A 7,773-nucleotide genomic window follows, 5' to 3' on the forward strand; every position below is an offset into this window, starting at 1 on the left:
AATGAATGGGGCCATGTATCGTGAGATTTTGAGCCAAAACTTCCTTCCATTAGTGAGAGCTTTGAATGGTTGACCAAATACTTATTTTCCACCATAATTTACAAATAAATTCTTTAAAATTCCTACAATGTGAATTCCTGGATTTTTTTCTTATTCTGTCTCTCACAGTTGAAGTGTACGTATGATGAAAATTACAGACCTCTGTCATCATTTTAAGTGGGAGAACTTGCACAATCGGTGGCTGACTAAATACTTTTTTGCCCCACTGTACACACACATATACACATGCAGAAATACATATACACACATACATATATATTAATATCCATATACACACACATACATACATATGTATTAAGGTTGTCCCAATCCGATATTTGGATCGGATCGGTCGCCGATATTTGCCAAAAAATGCGTATTGGCAAGGCATGGGAAAATGCCAATCCAGCCAGATCCAGTTTTTTAAAAAAAAGTCCGGTCTGTGTTTTCCAACGCACCGATTCAAATAATACATTCCACTCTTCTGCTGCGTCCTAAACTCCGTTCCGCATTTTCCAGGACACCTTCAAAACATCCACAGGTCTGCGTTCTAACCGTTCAGACGGCCGTGTGAATTAAAAGTTACGGTAACAATGTCAGCTGTGTGGGATTATTTTATCCTTCAAAACGAAAAAGGTGAAGAGGTGGAGTGCAAAACATGCCACAATAAAGTCAAGCGTGGTGGTAAAATTGTAAGACATTTTAACGACTCTTGCGAGTTTACACTTGTTCAAGAGCAAGTATTGATGCGGAGTTATAGACATTTTATCCCACTCAGGTTGTTTTTGTGTTTTGCTTTTTTTAATAATGTTTACAGCATTATTTGCACTTTATACTGTTCACTTTTTTACTGTTTAATGATTCCATTTCTGTTTGTCATGTATAATTTTTTATATTTTGTGTTTATCCTTAAATACCAACCATTGTGTATTATTCAAACTCACCTAATTCAGCTGGCTAGTTGTTGTCAAGAGTACTAAAATCCTTTTCAATATGAATCTGACAACTAAGTAGGTTAAATAACTTTAAACTTTAATAAATGCTCAGATAGGTCAGTATCGGCCAGTATCGGTATCGGATCGGAAGTGCAAAAACGATATCGGTATCAGATCGGAAGTGCAAAAACCTGGATTGGGACATCCCTAATATATATACATACATACATACATACATACATAAACATGCATACATTCATATATACACACATATATATGCAAAAATATATGTATATGCATTATATTTGTGCGCAAAAATTTTTTGCATTTAAAATCAATCCAAACACCTTCTCCTATCCTGTGATGAAAAAGTTGCTTGGGCAAGGTAAATGACATCCGGTTCTTATTTATAGACAGCCTCCCTTCTCTGTGACGACGTTAAAATAAAAATAAAAAAAGGAAAAGAGAAAGGTGGTTTTTGCTCTACAGCCTTGCTAAGGAGGGTTCCCATTGTAAACAGGAGTGGTGAACGGCCCCTTTTTCTTTCATCCCTCTGCTGGAAGCACGCTGCCTTTGTCTCACGGAGGACTGAACAAGCTACGCTAGACCGCTCAAATACCTGGGAACTACCACCGGCCCAGTGGGGGGAAAAGAGGAGGAGGAAGTAAAGTGTGTTATGACTAAAAAAGAACACAAGCTGTTATTACAGGCATCTAGACAGAAGTACGTCAAGTACAAAATCTGCATCTTTACTGTTTTTATCATCTCAGAAATATTTCTAAAATGAGAAATTGGCTGGCAGTTTAATTGCTAGCATTCTTGTGTTAAATTGACGTTGATTTTTACAACATTATATTGTTCATGGAAAAACAGTACAAGTTTTTTTTTTAATTCTGGCAACTTAGCTGCCAGTTGTTGTACCATAAAAACAAATGTACCGTCTTTCCATTTACAGTAATACACCGTTAAAAAACCCCCCAAAGATTTTACAATCAAAAACTGGCAGCTCAGTCAACATAATTTTAACGCAAAAAACAGTAGGAGTTTTTTTCAAATTACAGTAATATGCTGTAAAGAACAACGTAACATTTATTGTCATTTTGATTCATTTGATGGGTAGTTTGTTGTAAAATATATTTATTTATACAAAACATGTTTGGAAAGTATGATAATAAATTTTTTTTTTTTTTTTCTAAATGGAAAATACTTCTTTTTGGTCTACATAACATGTAATGGTGATTCTTTGGTCAAAATGTTGCATTGATGATGTTTTACAGATCATCTTCAAGTAGCTTTCTGACAGTCGCTTCAGGATGCGCCGTTTTGTGGGGGGTCTTATTTACGTGGCTCACCTTCGACAGCGTCTTCTCCCCGTCATCTTTGTTGTAGCGGTCTAGCGTTCAAGGGCAGGAGTGGAAGAAGTGTCAAAAGATGGCGCTAACTGTTTTAATGACATTCAGACTTTACTTCAATCAATAACGGAGCAGCATTTCCTCATCTGGAAACAACAACGCCAGAAATGTATCCCGTGAAAAACCGTCCGACCGGAACCCTCTAATAACTAAAGTTCCGGTATGTTTTAGTGCTTTCATGGCGAGTTTACTGACAGATATAAGTAAGAACTTTACACTACTTTATTTTAGAAATGGCAACAGATGAATGATGAATGTCCCATAACAAGAAGATAGAGAAAAAGAAGAAGCTTATCGACTACGGTGTCTCCACGGACTACAAAGGCGAAGGCACACTATTTTTCAGGACTTATGCAGATTCCAAATACAGATCAGCAGGTAAGAAAAGTTGTTTTGCATATTATCGTGAAACAAAACGGCAGACAATATGTCTTACCTTATTCACACACCATAATAATACTTGTATGTACAATCCATTTTCAATAAAACATATAAAATGTTGGTGTTGTTCACTTCAGTAATATTGCAGTCTACACATATCTCTTATGTGTGACTGCCATCATATTGCAGTCCAAACATATCTCTTAAGTGTGACTGCCATCTAGTAGTCACACTTATCATTACACCATGTACCAAATAAAGTTGCTTTGAGGTCGGTAAGCAAAACCTGAATTATTCCGTACATTAGGCACACCGGGTTATAAGGCACACTGTCAAGTTTTGAGGAAAAAAAATAAATTTTTAGTCCGAAAAACACAGTATTTTATTGACACATATCATTTCCAGGTGTTTGCAGGCCAGATAAAATGATGTTGCGGGCCTTGAGTTTGACACGTGTGCTCTGGAACAACTTGCAACAGTCCCTCCGTGATCTTTACTGTGTTGAGACTTTTAAGAAGCATTTGAAAACTTCTCTTTTTAATAAAGCTTTTAGTTAATGCACCTTTTGTCTATCATTTTTAATCCCCTTTGTATCCTTTTTATGTTGTTGTTGTTTTCATTGAATTGTTGTTTTACTTCTCCTATGTTTTGTGCACAAGCGCTTTATAAATAAAATGTACTTTGAGTCTAACATCCTTCACGAAAAGTAGAAAGTCAGCAATTAGGGCCTACCCCCCACCCTAGACACACACTTCCATGCCAGCTCAGCAGTAAAGCGCCACTTCCTGTATACGAGGGCCCGTATAGGGGTGAAGTCCGTTGAAGTCCTTTACGTTCCAGTCTGCACAGACCTCTCTGTCACACCTCATAAAGCAGAGCTCAAGCAGCAGGCTGGCGGTTAAACTCGGGGGGCGGGGGGGTATGTGAGGCAAAATAAGGACAAAAAAGATAGAAAACAGAAGATTCCACTGCAAAACTGAACGTTTTAATTGTGTCCTCATTTTGAAGTTTGGGGCCTAATTGTCAGGAGGGGCCACCCGTTTATTTTCAAACAGTCCACAAAGAATGCCTGTCATTTCCTGGCGTTCCCCACTTCCATACGAAGCCCCGCCCCTTTTCCTTCAGGAACAATGGGAAAGATTCCAAAATTTCCACGGGGAGTTGCTCGTGCGGTCGAGCATGTTGCGACAGGACCGTCGCCGTCGCCGTGATTAAAGCCTTCTCGCCGTCTGGTAAAGGAGCGAACCCAAGCCAGAGCAGATGTTCCCACTTTAACGGGTTTTCGCCGACCTCCTCCCGACCGTCTGACCCGTAATGTAGAGGGGGGGGAAATCAAACGAGAGTTTTTTAATTAAGCGAAAAGGGGCGGCGGTTCAAATGTCATGTGATCCTGGACGCGCCAATAAGACCCTGGGAAGCCACCTGGCTTGACCCCCACAGACCTGAGCCTTTGGCTAGACGTGAGGTCAGAGGTCATACACTCCTCGAGATGGGCAGTATATTGTGGACGCCTCAGGCGGGGTGCAAAGTGGGTGTAGGGGTGGTATGCAAGGAGGGGGGGGGGGAGTTCTCCATTACCCAACCTGCAGGTGTCAAACCCAAGGCCCGGGGGCCAGTTGAGGGCCTCAGTGAAAACAAATTTGACACCCCTGACCAACAGTAACACACAGGTGTCATTTTATTTGGCCCTTGAAAGCCTGGAAAAAAATGGGTTTCAATAAAATACTTTTTATTTTATTTTTTTAAATTTTGACGGACAAAAAAAAATGCATATTTTAAGCTTTAATAATATCTGATCATGTCAATGATAATATTATATACTGTAATGTAAAACTATTTTTGTGGGATAAAAACAACTGCTTGTCACCTTTATTTATGATATAAAAACAAGTTATACGTAAAAAAATGTAATATTAAAATGCATATGCATTTCAATGAATCATGATTAATCACAGGTTATTACCGGCATGCATAATGTAAAGCAATTTTTAAAAAGTAGTCCTCTAAAAGCACCCATTACTGCGATGTGGCCCTCAATGAAGATGAGTTTGACACTCCTGACCTACAGTAACCCACAGGTGTCCAACTCAAGGCCAAGGGGGTGGATGTGGCCCTCCACTTCATTTTATTTTGACCCTCTAAAGCAGGGGTCGGGAACCGTTTTGGCTGAGAGAGCCAAGAGTCCAAATATTTTAAAATGTATTTCCGTAAGAGCCATATGCTATTTTTTTCAACCCTGAACACAACTAAACGCGTGTATTTTTAAGTAAGACCAACATTTCTAGAGTATAAATAGGTCTCTTATTCTTTGTAATAACATTGTTATTCTGAAGCTAACTGTGGAGGGGGCGTGGTCTGCAGCGAAGCGGGGTGTTGCCAGGATCGGCCTCGAAATCAGCAACAGGTGCGTAGATGGCCCACCTGGGCCTTGTTATCTAATCACCTGTCGCTCTGTTGTAAGCAGCAGCCAGGAGGAGAGACGGGGTTGGGGCTGGAGCCAGAGTGCGAGCGAGAACGAAAGAGAAAAAGACAATTGCTGTAAAGCAAATGAGAGACTTATTGAAAAATAAAACAATATTGTAGCCCTGAAACAGGCTCTCATGTCGGTGCTTGGTGGTCTGAAGAACCCCCAGGAGAGCAAGCCCCACACTAACCAAAAATGAATAAATAACTTCTTACCATTAACGGAACTTCTTTAATAGGTGCGGTAGAAAACGGATGGATGGATTAAAAATGCATGAGAATGTTTTATTTTTTTAACATTATTTCTAACACTGTGATTAGAATTGGAATTATTCATTACTTATCGTGTCAAGCAATGTCAGATCAGATTTACCTGAGAGCCGGATGCAATCATCAAAAGAGCCGCATCTGGCTCGCGAGCCATAGGTTCCCTACCCCTGCTCTAAAGCCTGGAAATAATTTGTATCAATGAAGGACTGGAACTTTTCTTACCAAACATATTCTTTCTTTCTATTTTTGGAGAACAAAAATATATGTACTCCATGTAATCGCAAATAATGTTCATTTAAATATTGTCTAATTATACAAAAATATAACATAAAACATTCAAACCATTTTTAAATAGAAAAAATACTAACCATAATGATTTCAAAGCAAATTATCCATCAAATTGTGCAATGCAAAAGTAGCTAAAGATTTCATGGTAAAATTGTGAAATTTACTGTGGTTTTTATAGAATTTAGCTCAAAATTAAAATTTTTTTTTACTGTGATAAACTCCAGTGCCATTTTGGCATTTACAGTAATACACGGAAAAATTTACAGTTGTTAAATTGCGGTAAAAAAATCAACAAAAAACTAACAAACTGGCAGCTCAGGTGCCAAAATTCTACTGTATAATTGTAGTCTTTTTTATACACAGTAAAAAAAACAAATGTAAATTTTACAGTAAAATGTTGGCAACTGAGCTGCCTTTTTTTTTTTACCATAGAAACAGCATTGCTTTTTTTATATTTACAGAAATGTACACACAATTTTGATGTGAAATTATTATTGATTATGTAAACTTACCATATATTTTTAACTTTTTTTTTTTTAATTGTGTACAAATAGTATTCACTGTTAGAAGCGGACCTCTGGGGCCAAACATAACTGCGATGTGGCCCTCCGTGAAAACGACTTTGACACCTCTGACCTCACCTTTCCATTTACACAGTGAAGCTCTAAACCTGACCTGTGCAAAATACGGCCTGCAAGCCACATGAGGCCCATTATGATTTTCAAACCGGCCTGCTGGACGTTCTACATTATTTTTAAGACCTTTAACATTAAAACTATCGCCGCCATTATGATGTGCAGTGCTGTTTTTAATTGACTGTAAGTCTTGAATTATAAAAAGTATTTCAATGCTTAAAATCTGCGCATTTGGGTGTTATAGGAGTTATTACAGCAATCTATGTCACAGCAGCTCAGACCAGGAACAAAGCAGAGCGGGCGGGTTTTTTTTTCCAGAGCAGCCAGCCCGAAACGGAACAGATGCAGAAGCAGATTTTTATGTGATAATATATCATGTTTAGGTGTTTATTACACTTTGCATTCATATTTTGAGGCTTTTTACATTTTTGTTGTGTTTTGCTTGATTGTAAAAGATACACAACTATCGAGGAGTTGCTGTGAGAAGTAAAAGATATTCATATATTTTTAATACTCAGTGTTTTATTGTTCATAGTTAATATTGTAAATCCCACTTTCTTTATTTTCATGTACATTTTTGGTGTCTCTTTAAGTAAAAGACTGCAAAATTCCATTCCGTTTTTTTTTTAAGTGGTCTGTCATAACTTTTTTAGAACACTGCCCTTATTTTTTTCATCAGTGTCCCTGAAAAAAAGGCACCGAAACACATACTGTACAGTAGACTTTTACAGCTAAACAAGTACATATCATTTATACACGCATACACCTTGGCCCCCCAGACACATTTTTTCCTCTCAATGTGGCCCCCGAGTCAAAATATTTGCCCAGCTGTGCTCTACACACACATATGGACGAACTCATTGAGCGCTTCACGGCATTTACCTGCAAGGCCCGCCCATGTGCTATCGTGGCTCCGCCCACACGCCCGCAGCTTTGAGTCGATGGAGGAAGCCTGCAAGTGAAACACAAACAGCATTGCTTTGAGATCTACTCCCTCTGGGCGTGTTTGCTTTCCATGTCTTCCAGTCGACTGATTTAAGATTTCTCGAGTTGAGACGACCAAAGTTAACACACTTGTCTTCCTCTCAGCCAATGCTCTATGGCGGCAGGAAGTGGATCTGCTGGGAGTGGTGTGATGTGCTCCCTAAAGATAACGACATTAGAGTTTCACCAGACGGAGCTGCAGGAAGGTTTGGGGAAAAAGAAGCGCCTCACTGCCTCTCAGTCTGACGGAACGCTTCACAAGTGCTAATGGGAGTTAGCATCAGTGTTGCAGCAGGAGACAGAAGAACTAAACAACTACAAATGTGCGCTTCATTCACTAACTGTGTTACAAAAAAGATCAATTAC

The 7,773-nt window shown here is 38.9% G+C and overlaps 1 long non-coding RNA gene across 2 annotated transcripts in view; it reads right to left on the minus strand.

Annotated features, from left to right (window-relative positions):
- Window positions 1-266: 266 nt before the first annotated feature.
- Window positions 267-7,773, minus strand: part of LOC133568318 (uncharacterized) — an 18,445-nt gene continuing 10,938 nt past the window's right edge. The window contains exons 2-3 of one of the 2 annotated variants that reach the window (XR_009809569.1): window positions 7,306-7,375; window positions 267-2,367 (exon numbers count right to left, since the gene is read on the minus strand). This is a non-coding gene — a long non-coding RNA (uncharacterized LOC133568318). Of the gene's footprint in view, window positions 5,259-7,305; window positions 7,376-7,773 lie in introns of both variants that reach the window. The other variant, XR_009809570.1, reaches the window with a different exon arrangement.

The sequence above is a fragment of the Nerophis ophidion genome, linkage group LG14 (genome assembly GCF_033978795.1).
Source record: "Nerophis ophidion isolate RoL-2023_Sa linkage group LG14, RoL_Noph_v1.0, whole genome shotgun sequence".
NCBI lineage: Eukaryota > Metazoa > Chordata > Actinopteri > Syngnathiformes > Syngnathidae > Nerophis > Nerophis ophidion.